This window comes from Camelus ferus, chromosome 15, assembly GCF_009834535.1.
Source record: "Camelus ferus isolate YT-003-E chromosome 15, BCGSAC_Cfer_1.0, whole genome shotgun sequence".
In the NCBI taxonomy this organism is placed as follows: domain Eukaryota; kingdom Metazoa; phylum Chordata; class Mammalia; order Artiodactyla; family Camelidae; genus Camelus; species Camelus ferus.
The window spans coordinates 2,531,662-2,544,824 of record NC_045710.1 but is presented as its reverse complement, the minus strand read 5'-3'; positions in this window follow the sequence as shown (position 1 = coordinate 2,544,824).

Below are 13,163 nucleotides of genomic sequence, written 5' to 3'. Positions count from 1 at the left end.
GAAAGGCTTTGGTGTTGTCATTCTTGCTTTTGATTTTGTTCAGTAATCGTGTCTTAATATTATTACATTGCTCAAATACTTTTATGATATTATTCAGTGAGAGCGCTGTAACTCAGGAAAAAAAATGAATACTCTTTGTTTCAGCTCATTTGTTATCTAATGAGCAACTGATGTTTCAAGTTTTGCTTTAAACTTCTGAAATTTATTTCACGTTGGGTTTCCATGAGTGTAGGTGAAAAAAGCTGCTCTAGTGTGTGAACTGAGTATCTGATTTCCACGAATCCCATGATGTTTCTAAGGCCGATCCTTTTCGGTTCCATAAGACTTTGCTTTCCCCCAATTGCCTTTATTTTGAATGAAAGGAATTTGCTTTCAGTCCTCGCGCTGTACTTCAGACTTGCCGGAGACTGATGGCATTCTGTTGGTTTTCATACAAGCAGTATATATTGTTTGCTCAATGTCTTTGGAACAAGATGAGAGAGTATTAAGATGTTAGAGAAAATCTAAGATCATGTAGAAAAATGTATTTGTTTCATAAGAAGACTGCTCTTCTTGGATCATCTTTGGAGCCACTAGAATACTTTTTGACAAATGGAAGATTTGAAAGGCTCTTCCATGAATCATCTTTCTTAATCACTTTCCCCTGATCTTTATTGTGACGAAAATTATAGCATTCATGTTATCTTACTCATTATTGAAAAAGTATGCATTTGAGTTTAGTCTGTCAAATATCCAAACAACATTTACATGAAAGTGTCTGTGCTCTTAGGTGTCAGCGGGCCAAAACAAACAGAGGAGCCGTGTAGTGTCCACGCTTAGCCTTCACAATGGACAGCAGGGACTAGCTTATGTTATTTTGAAAAATTTCTAGTGAACAGCCCAAAGCTTAAGTAATTACTAACTTGCCTGAGTCCACTCAGGTGCAAAACTGTGACATTTCTTTTCAGTTTTTTTTTAACTGTATTAAATTTGGTTTTAGGAAAACATTCCCCAATGTAACACGGGTTCAGGGTCTGCTGTTACTGAAGGATAATAATGTTCCTTATTTCTAAAGCTGTAGGATCCTATGACATTCGAGTAGATCCAAGGGACTGCTCTCTGCTCTGAGGAATTCCGTAGTCACTGATGAACTTACTTCAACTTTGAAGGTCACTTGTTGACCATAAGGTTGCTTTTTCTCGGCAAATCCAGGGTCTTCTCAACCAAGGCACACCGCTGTCATCACCACAACTACTACACAAATACCACAAAGCAAGTTCCCCTTTGAGCAATAACTGCTCTGGTTTGGGACTGCGAACCTCCTGCTGGCCATCGCTGCAGGCCACGCACCAGGTTTCAGGATTTAGTAACACTTCTGGTAAGTCACTCTGCGAGACCCTCGCAGTTCCTAACTCTGTCGTTAACAAATAGCAAGGCTGGCCCATTGTTTTTCTTTGGATTTCCAGAAAGTTTTCTTGCCAGATGAGGAATAAATTCCATGAGGGTTTATTTCAAATTGTCTCTCCTAGGTTTCTCACTTTAAGAAATCGTTTAGAAGGCCATTAAAATATTTTTAATGGCCAACTTGTCTCCTGCTTGTCTGAGCCATGATAGTTCCTTTTCTTCTGGGAAAGGTGCCGGGAAGGTGCAGCCTGGTCTTCGCCGGCTTGCTTGGTGCTCATGGACACTGGTTTTTATCTCTTTTTCTGAAAAGCGTCTTGTAAGTTAGGCAGTCCCGTTGGGGGTTTCATCAGGAAGCACCAAACTTTCTCACTTTCGTGGTTATTCCTGGATTTTTTTTTTTCTTTCCTTGTTCTTATTTTACTTTAGGAAAACACCATATTAAAAATAAATCCTCGTGAGTCAAAGCTCACCGGTACAGGAGGATCGGAGAGCTCTGGCTGAGAACACGGCCCTGAAGGAGCCGCTCGTGTTCTGCTTGAGTTACTATGTAAGCATGTATCTGGGGTTCCTTTTTTTTCTCCATGTGTTGCTGTTGGATCAGAGCCTCTCAGACAGGAATGAAGTGGAAATTTATCTGCTTTCTTTTGGCTCAAACTCCAACCAGGAGATGTGAGAAGTAGTCGGCACTGCACAGCAGATCCTTTCCTCTTGGGAGCGTGCTGGCTCCAGCTGTGGAGAACTTACACCGATGTTTAGATGGCACCTGCTCTGGCCTGACCATCATGGCTCATTCGGGGAAACTCTCAAGGCAAATTACACCAACGGAACTGCCAAAATGCACGTTGTCCTGTGGAGTCTCCAGTCTCTCCCGGGTCCTGTACATTTGTGGGCATCATGGACGGGCTCCAGTGGGACCACTCTTGTGATTGCAAATGTGTTCCTGTGGCTGGAAGAGTAATCCCAACAATGTTCTTGGAATTCTGCTATTTTCCAGTGGGATTGCAGCTTTCACTGCTCTGGGATCATAATTTCCTGTCCTTTCAAAATGATCGCGAGGGACTTCTTCAGTGAGGAACCATCCCACACATTTAGTATTTCCACCCTGCGGGGAACGTCCTCACCTGCTTCTTCCTCAGCATAGGTTTTGCCGGTTTCTCACTGGTGTCTCTTATTCAAAGAGCATTTCCTCTCACGCTGGAGTTCAAGGTCGAGTTCTAGGACACTCACCACGCCTCCTTCCCCGTCTCCCTAGGTTCTGCTTACCTCTCCGCCCGTGACTGTATCTTTGCATTCGAGCCTCTAGCTTTAAACTTTAGTTAATCCATACAGAAAATCCTAGGACAGAAATACAGGATGTTTACTTGGTTTTGGCCATCTCTGTAGGTAGACTCTTTATTACACAGGCAAATAGAGTCAAATTAACATGGTAATGATATTTTGAGAATTTAGACTTTATGAAAATGGCAAAAGTTGAGTTGTATAGAATGACCGCTTCAACATCCTGGAAGGCGAATTCCAAACGCTGTATTCCCTGCACGTGTATCCCGTACAAGGGACCATCGCACGCCTTACCCGCCTGAATTCCACCCACCTCACTGGAGATAGATAGAATGCCACCGAATTGAGACAGAGACTCATCTTGCATCCTCGGTTATCTTGTCGACAGAAATGGATGGAGTCTTTCCCTGGAGTCTCCCTCTCTCCCTCGCTGGGTGTTAGCCTCTGTGCCTCCACCTCCTCAGTGAGCTGCGCACTAACTGCTTTCGATAGAGATGGTCAGGAGATGCTTGCTGAGTGTCCAGTGTGTGCTGGACATGGGGACATGCAGTGGGGACGCCCTGACGGGCTCAGCAGAGAGGTTCCTCCCGCCCTAAGCCTCACATCCTGGAGGGGACTACCGTGAGCTCTGTGACGGCATCTCAGCCTCCCAGGGTGTGAGTGTGCGCGCCCTCACATGGGACAGCGCACTCCGTGTTCCTCGTCCCCAGAACCCAGTGCTGGGGGGAAGCTAGCGTTTACTCTGGAATCCCAAATTTCGGGGAAGCTAATATAAGTTCTTTCAACTATGCGTTATCACTCATCGATGCCAGAGGCTTTCTAGTTAATAGAATAAATGCTAAGTCTTCATCAGAGGAAAGAGTGGCTTCTTAATTAGCAAACTGATGCTAGAAATTAACTTTAATAAATGAAACTGTTGAGCTGAGTGGCTTAGCTGACACATGTTCGTGGATCTTCACAGACATTAACAGGTTGTGAGCCAGCAGCCTGTAACCTTAGGGCCGACCCCAGAGTCCAGTCCCGGAACGGCCCTGAGTCTCGCCTTCGCTCAGGTGACCCTGGCTGGAACCCCTTAGCGACACCCGCTTCCCTTGTGCTCACCAACATCGTTCTCTTAACACTATGAACTGCTTCAGAGCAGGGCTGGCGTCTCCTCTTCCCAGCCCTCACGGTCATTTAGCTCAGGGCAAAGCAGCTTCTACACGCCAGTCAGTGTTTGTCGTATGAACTGATGAATGAATGAATGAATGCATCGCTCTGCAAGTCACTGATCGCTTCCAGGTGCCTGGATAACGCTAACCTAAGCTCCTAGGTGGTTAGCATCAGCACATTCTCGTACTGTTATTTTTCTTTCTTTGTTTGAAGATTTGTTTTTTTTTTTTAAGAAAATTCCCGAATATAAGTTTTTTAATGTTTTTTAAGGTAGGATAAAATTTTCTCGTATTGTTTGCTTGTAAAATTCTTGTTCATAGACAGTTTTGTTAAATTGGCCTCCCCATAATAGAAAAAAAAAATACCAGAATCACTTCCCTGCGCCACAGCAGACAAGGCATTGGTAAGGCAGGTCGCGTAAAGCCAGAACAGCCAATGGCCCGCTATCGTCCTGAGGTGGGGCCGAGGCACAAGGGGCTCCTTCCACAGTCTGCCAGTGGTGGCTGTTGCAGGCATTCCCTCTCGGTCCACTCAGCGTGTCCAGATGTCGGAGGGGAAAGACCGCTAGTCCTCCATCCCTGTTCACACCCTTCCTCGTCCAGGGAACGCGTCCTGCCCGCAGCTGATGTCCATTGTGACTGATCCCTGGCAAGGCTTTCGAAATGAATGGCACTCCAATCTTTGGAAGGGTTTTTGTGGTTTTGGTGTTGTTTTTATTGGGGGGGGTGGAGGGTTGAAGGAGTCATTTAACCTCATCAGAAATAATAGAAGTTCTTAAAAATAACTTTTACGCCAGAAGTTGAGTAACTTTGTACAGCTTGCTTTGTGTTTACCAGAAGATGCAGAGAGGGCTTAACGAAGCGCCATATGTCACGTCTGGAGTCAGATTAAAAACAAATAATTAAAATATATCCCTTCTCCATCAAAACAGATTGTGATGTGTTGGTGGAAGGAAACGGGATCTGACATGTCGTGTTTTGACAGGTTTTTTTTTAGAGAAAATCAGTCATATTTTAAGACGCATTGTATTTGAAAGCTGGGTTTTCATCTTCCTGTGGAAAGCCGAGCTTTAAGTCATAATTAATCTAAACTGCCACGTCTATTAACCGGCCATAATGAAGGGGGGAGGCACATATTTGGGGACACATGGGAGCATCTGAGGGACGCTCACTTGACGTAGATGTCAAAGAGTAAAAGACGTGTTGAGAGGCCTTTTGTGTGAGGATGGGGTGTGCGTGAGGGAGCGGCTTCACATTTCTCCCTAAAGTCATATCGACTTCATGCAACAAATTGTTCCTCAGTGAGGATAGACATTTTCCGTTTTTTTTTTTAATTTTATGAGCGGATGATAAGTTTTCATTGACATGTTTAACATTAAAAAACAACACTGTAGGCCAAAGTTTCAGGATGAAAAGAGTAATAACAGAACTTTCGTGAATAACGCGATTTCTAGTCTTACTTCCCAGAAGGGGCTGCACGCCGCAGCTCTGGTCAGGCCGCCGGAGGCGTTCGCCGGCGTCCCCACCAGGGGATTCTGAGCGCACGGCCTGGCCGCGGGCCCAGGGCTGGCGGCACGCTGCCCCAGGGCTGCCCGAGCAGGGCCGTCTCAGGAAGTGGAGGGGAGGCCCTGCCACTCCTGCTAGGCAGACCTCACACAGGGAGCGAAAATGAACCTGGAAAGCCCCCCAGGTCACACGGTTAATAAGGATGCCAGAAAGAACAACGCTGGCTGAGGAGGAAGGCTGGACAAGCTCAGAGATGGGGCTCGGCTGGGTGGGGCCACGGACACTCGTCCCGCCCTGAGTCGGGTGGAGCCATTCCCCTGGCGCGCGCCTTCTTCCTGCCGGTGGAAGTCAGGAAGGTCGCTAAGGCAGTGTTGAGTGTACGTGTGACAAAGTCACACCAGGAAGGGCCTCCTGCCAGCTCTCCGGCAGGATCCTGTGACGCCCTAAGAGCTTACCTGCTCCCAGCAAACAGATGGCTCATCCAGTCTTCAACCTCTGGAGGTGAAGCGAATGTCTTAGCGCTGCCCCGGCGCGCCCCTGGCAGCGGCCTGCAGGAATTATCTGTCCCTCAGCTCAAAACCTTTGACATCTCCTATCTTACTGATGCGATCACTGCTGTTCCCTGTGAGTTTTTTGTGGGGCTGATGAAGATCGCAGAGACTGGCGCTTCCCTCTGCACGGCCGACACCACGAGCCACACGCAGAGAAGCATCGCATGGTTTGTAAAGACTCAGCAGACTGGGATTGTGATTGCAGATCTGCTGTTAGTGAATGCCGGGACCTTTGACACCTAAATAATTTTTGTCTCGTTTTTTTGACCTCCCTAAAACCGAAGTTCTTGTTACGTTTGCCTTATGGGGTTATTGAAAGGGTAAACTGATGTTATCACTGCTGCCCGATGTCCGTTACAGGATGAGGCTGGGTGCCCTCACCAGGGAGGCGTGGATGTCAGGTGGGGACTGGAGAATTCTGCTCAGAGATGAAGATCGCAAGCCCGGCTGAAGTCACCTGTGTTCAAGCACCAGCTTCGCCTTTCTTCTTGCTGAGTGACTTTAAGCGAGTTACCCAACCTCTCTGTGCTTGTTTCTTCATGTGTCAAATAAAGCAGCAATTTCCAAGGGTTGAATATATAGGCCGTTTGCAGCTCTATGCTTAAGGGCTCAAGCAGATTGAGTGCTCTGGCGTGCTTGTCATTGTGCACCCAGCTGCTGGCAGGGGGCTTCTAACTGAGTATGTTCTCTCTGCACATCCGTCTGCCTCCTGAGACAGGAGAACACGACCCCAAGATGAATGCAACGGCGAGCATGGGGCGTGGGAGAGGCATCATTAAGAAAAGGAGATCGGAGGTAAGTGAGAGGATTGACCATGCAGACCATTTCAGGGACGAAAGCAAGCCAAGGCCAAGGCCAAAGGGGGGCATGCCGGCTCCTCAAGGACAGAACACGGGTCAGTGGGCCTGGAGGGGGTGGAGAGGAGCAGGAGAGGGTGGGGAACGTGGGCCGGGGGAGGAAAGGGGAAACTCACATGGTGCCTTCCAAGCCCTGCTAATGACTCTGACTTCATCTCAGAGGTAAAATGGAACTCATTGCAGTTCTGAGCACAAGCAAGACAGTTTCACTCAGTGTTTACAAGGGTGCAGGAGCGGCTGGACTGAGAACATACTGCGCTCCTGCCACCATCCAGGTGGGAGGGATGGAGTCCTCAGCACCAGAGACAAGGAATGAGGAACACGGGGAGAGATGAGAAGTGGCCAGGGTCTCTATATGTTTCAAAGTAGATCCAACAGAGTGAGCTGATGGATTTGTGGCACAGAGTGAAAGAAAAAGAAGAGCCAAGGGTGACTTTAAGATTTGGGGCCTGAGTAACTAGAAAGCTGGAGTTGGCACCACCTGCCATGAAGGAGTCCGGGGAGGAGCAAGTTAGCGGGGGAAGCTCAGAGCCCAGCGTAGGATGTGCTGAGCTTGAGACGGCCGCTGAGTACCCAGGTCCAGGCTTCCGCAGGCAGCTGACTGCTTGAGTATGGGGTTCGGGAGGGAGGTCTGAGTCTGTGATTTGTATTTGTGTGGTTAGCATGTAAATGCTGCTTAAAACCAGGGAATCGAGGGGGTCCTCAACCAGGTGAGCACGAGCAGAGGAAACCCCAAACAAACGCTCCCCCCAAGACTCCCAGACAGGAGGAAGCAGGGGACAAGTCTCGACTACTGTCGCCTCCGGTTCTACCATTAAAAAGTCAGCAAATATCCTTGTCAGTCAGGGATTGCCAAACACGTACATGTCTGTGGCCTTGTACACCCACAATTCCAAATCATGCCTTCATTGTCGCCAAGAGCGACAGAAGGAAAGGTCTTCTGGGGAAGCCGTGTATGACTTTACAGACTCCTCCCTGCGACCTCACCCGCTCCTTGTTCCCTGCGACCTCACCCGCTCCTTGTGCGCCTCCACTGGACAGACACTGTTCCGCTGTTTATGCCAAGGGCCCAAGACCAGCAAACACTGTCTCCTTCAAAGAAAGGAAAACGTTTGCTTTCATAGTGGAAAAAAAATGGGTAAGATGCATTTCCTGTTGAGTTTCCCTTCTGCGGCCCCCATCCAACCAGTGCTGAAGACCGTCACGTGCCAGCACGCCGCACGCCGGTCTTCTCCGCCTCCCCCACCGCTGCTGCCTGCGGGACGCTGACAGGCGACTTAACTTTTCTGTCTTACTTCACTCCTTTGAAAACTGAGGATGATTGTCTTAGCTACTAAAGTTGGGGAAGGGATGAAATTAAATAATTTAGCCAAGACATTTAGAATTGTTGTTTAACATGTTAACATGTTAGGCCCTATGTAAGTTTTTAGCTGGTATTAATGTTGGCACTGCTGTTAATAGGCAATAGTTATGAAAATTTTGCTGTGTTCCAGGCATTGTTTAAGCAGTTACAGAGATTACCCCCATCGTCTTCCACCTTATGAAATACACTCTTTTATTATTTCTGCTTTTTAATGAGGCAAATAGGAAAGGGGAAAATCACTAATACTTTCTGTATCTTGGACTTATTATTATATAGAAAAGTATATTTCTTAAAACCCAAAGTTTTCCAAAATATGTGGAGAAAATTTCTTTGTAATTGTTTCTTAGAACATTACACATGGTTTCTGCTCCGTCATTGCTGGCTCCACGCACTTTCTTCAGTCAGGACCCCAGTGAAGGGGAGGCATCGTTTGGAGGGTGAAGGATCAAGTCAGAGAATGGATGAACATGTTTCTGAGACAGATATTTTTTAAGGGCTTGGTTACAAATATACAAGGAATTCTGAATTATAAAAATAATAATGAAATTTAATAACTAAAAACTCAAAAGAAAAACTCCATTAAAAATGGACAAAAACCAGAACAAAGCAGACACACAAGGTGAGCAGCGAGCAGAGGAATTTATGTTTAGCATGATTTGCCATCAGAACTTAAAACAATAACAAAAGCCTGCTGCACATCTATCAGAAAATTTGAAATTTAAAATATGACGACACCAACTTCCGGTACGAATGCAAAGCAAGATGTATTCTAACCACTGCTGGTGGGAACGCAGCCATTTTGGAAGACAATTTTGGCAGCTTTTTGCAAAGCTAAACATAGACTTACCGTACAATCCAACAATCCATCACACTGCCCGGTATTTACCAACTGAATTGAAAACGTACGTCCATACAACACCACGCACATGAATGTTTAGAGCAACTTTATAATTGCCCCAAACTGGAAGCAACCAAGAAATTCTAAAATCGGTGACTGAATTAACAAACTCTAGTAAAGTCTAACAAAAAGTATTATTTAGCAATAAAAAGAGATGAACTACGAAGACATACAGTATGGATAAGTTGTATATACACATAGCTGAGAGACGGCAGGCAGTCTATAGCTGCGCACGTGTGCTTCTGTTTATCTGGCATTCTGAAAAAAGCAAAGCTACAGGGATGATGGAAAGGTCAGTGGTTGCCAAGCTTTTGTGGGCAGGGAGGGTCAAATGCATGAAGCACAGGGAGTCTTTTAGGGCAGTGAGAACATTCTGTATGACTGTGTGATGGTGGATACATAACGCTACGCATTCTTCAAAAGTCATAGAACTTTACAGCACAAAGATTGAATCCTAATGTGTACAAATTACATGTATATATATAAATAGCATATACATTGTGATACACATTTTATATGTATGTGTGTATGTATGTATTCTGTGTATAGCAGCTTGGGGTATCCAAAGATGAAATGCAAAACGTGATGAAACCATCCAACTGTATTACAGATATATGAAAAAAACTGCACTGAGAGGATTCAGGGGAAAGGTCTCGACCTAAATGACTTTGGAAATGAGTAGAATCTGTACAACTTAAAGCAAAACAAGCTGTATACACACTGTACTCCAGCTACTTGATAAAGTCGTTTCTTCCTGGACTATAAGTTAACGATTCTGTAACCATTATGCATGTATACAGACTGAACTGAAAATTGCAGTAAGTGGCAGGCAAATGCTGGAAGAAGGAATAATCACTCCAGTTAACATACCAGCTCCAAGAATTTATTCTTAAATATGTGCTACCAATGAGACACACTTTAAACACAGAAACACAGAATAATTAAAAATGAAAGATAGAAAGGAAAATGTAGAGACACCAGTGAAACTAAAATCAAATGATTTTGTTAATATAAAAAGTATAAGGAAAGAAACAATAATAGAGATTTAAAAAGGGGGCTTTCCCAGTAAGAAAGAGGTCTGTCCAGTAAGAAGTCACTGCAAACCTAAATCTATAGGAATCCAGCATCCATGAAACAAAGCAAAAAGAGAATTCAGATAAATCCACAATCATATTGGAAGCCACTAAAATGTTACTCTTGATAGTGATAGAACAAGCAGACAAAAAAAAACAGTAAGAACGTACAAGATATTAACAACACCATTTACAAACTTGACTTAACCAGCTTAAAAAAATACTCAACATCAAAAGAATTTACATTTTTTAAGGGCTCACACAGCTTGTACAAAAATTGTCCAGCCCTGACCCACAAAGGAAGCCTTAAGAAATCAAGATTAAAATTAATCAGAGGAAATCTCTTGATGATAAAGGTAGAACAGCAAACAACTAGAGAGTTCCTAAGAAGCCATATAAAAAATTAACAGCACACTTCTAAACATCTCAAAAATAAAAGAATAAATCACAAGGACTATTTAAAAATATTTTAAACTCAATGCTAATATGATATTGCATATTGAAATTTTGTAGAATGCTGATAAAGCAGTGCTTAGAGGCAAATTTATAGACCAAAATGCACAAATTAGAAATATGAAGCCAATCTAATTTTACATCTTAAAAATCTAGAAAATACAAGCAAATCAAAAGAGGAAAAAGAAAATGGTAATAAAAATAAGATATCAGCGGAATAGAAAATGAAAAGTAGAGTAAATCAACAAAGTCAAAATTAATTATTTGAAAAGATTAATTCAATTAATAAGCCACAGGCAGTTTAGATCAAGGGAAAAAAGAAAGAAAGGAGGAAATTGCCAAGGTCAGGAATTAACATATCATTAGAGATCCCAAATAGCTAGTATCCGGTCTTTCCTATAGATCACGAGTGCTTGAGATTGGCTGTTCTAGGGTTAATCCATAGTGTAATGAGTTCAGGGTACCTGGTCCTTTTCTCTTGGTCACTAAATGGCTGCCACAGCTCCAGGCACCACATCCTTAAAGAACTGCGATCAAAGGCATTTATAGGACTGAAACTTTCTCCTCACCTGCCCTATGTGATCAAGAGGAAATTCTTCCCCAGAATTAAACCAATAGACTTAATTTTATAAGTCATTAATCAGAACTGAGGTTACATGCCCTTTAAACAGAGACTGTGAACGTATCCCCACAACATCAAAGGCCCCTCAGCTATATTGGGAATTTTTTCAGTGATCAAGTTAGATGAGCAGCGATAACTTAGGGGTAGGCAACAATATTCTCTGCCACTTTTAGCATTCCCCTCAGCTATGTGAGTGAGTAAATACATTCTCCCTTAAAAAAAAAAGCTAGAGTTGGTTGTCTTATTTGCAAATGAAATTGTGCGATCTTATACAAACTGGATCCTGTCTGTTCATTAGTTCCTATCCTTGGAAATCAAAATAGCTGCAAATAACTCACAGTCATTAAGAAAAACATCCATCTTCCATTGCCAACCATGCCGATGAGTGTGTTACTACACATTTTTATAGATAATAAAATGATATTTACTTCACAATATTTTATAATGCAGAGGTTATCTTTCAACCTGGTATATGCACATATCAAGTACAGAGGTAAATAAAATGCAATTCAAAAATAGTTCCAGTTGCCTCCCATGGGCCAGATACTCTGCTACGTGATGAACACACTGACCTCGACAAGCTCTCAGTCTGTAACACGCACAAATAATTCCAGTTTCCTAAGCAGATGCTATGCTGGAAGTAGAGAACGCTGAGAGAGAGCGCAGACAGGGATCCAAGAAAAATCAGAAAAATGTTCCTGGAAGAGATGTGTTAGGTAAAAATATACATCCTGGCAGCCGATCGTGTGCTTCTCCTTGCTATAACTTTACCCAAATAGAAACAGACATTGACTGATGTGCGGTTCGCTTTGAACTGCCCTCTCTGTTTACGGTGCAAGTCTAATGGAAAACGTTTACCCTGAACCGGGTGGTGCACAAAAGATCGATGCGGTGATTGAATCAGAAATGTATCTGGATCTCCTGCATATTATATAGTTTGTTTCCTAAACAAATCTGGTTAAAGAAAACACGAAAGCTATTTCTGAGAAAATAGAACTCGGGTAAATAAATTCAGTCCAGCTGACATTAAACTCTGCTCCTGTCAAACCAAACAGGATTTTAATGTTTCTTGCCTGTTAAGTATTAGTGAGAAATCTGTCCAAACAGTAAAAAATAAAATCCCACAGTCATTAAATCAAAGTAATTAGAGCTCCACTGATGGATGAAACTGGAATCAGATGTTCTCCCGCACTGGGAAATATCAGTTGGCTGGGGTGTTTGAGAATCCGTGACTTCAGTCGGAGAGGTGCAGCTAGATAGTTTGATAGAGGGTTTTTTGAGCTATGAAGGTTACGCTGAGCTATATTTTTGCCTGTTTCATGGAAGATATGAATTATAGAGAGAGGTTAGATTTTTAGAAGCCATGTGCTGCTTTTTCGGCTGCAACTTGTAGAAGTTCACTGCGTAGACATCAGTCATTCCCAGATGTTGTAATGTTTCCCCGTAAATTGTGAGTGGAGACTTCTCCTTTAGTTTGGGACTCTGGTATATTTTACTCCCCAAATCCTGCAACAGGATGGAAATTCTATTAACTCTGCCGTGCACGGTAAATCACCCCCACCAACAAGCAGAGCAAGATGCCAGCAGAAGCCGCAGCCACAGATGCCTCATGAATCAAAGCAGCACTAAATCCCGGGGTAACTGGTTGAACGGCAAGCAGCTTTCTCCGTTAAGCAGATTTTAACATTTCAAAATAATTTTACATCTATTTCAATCCTGAAATACAATGTACCTTGAAGAATATACAGTAAAAATACATTAATAAAATAGAAGGAAAAAAAAACTCCAGAAAAAAATTCAACAACATTAGCCACTTTGTTGTGTCATTTGTAACAAGAAAACCCACAATTTTCCAGTGATGAATAGGATTTGGGATGGATTCAGAGGTTGATATACCTTGCATTTTTAAGTCTAATATTAATAAAAATAATACTGCCACCAAACATACATTGACCCATCACTACATGGCAGGCAGAGCCTTCAACGTTTTCCGTGCACTACACCCCTCAGTCTTCACAGTGATCCGTA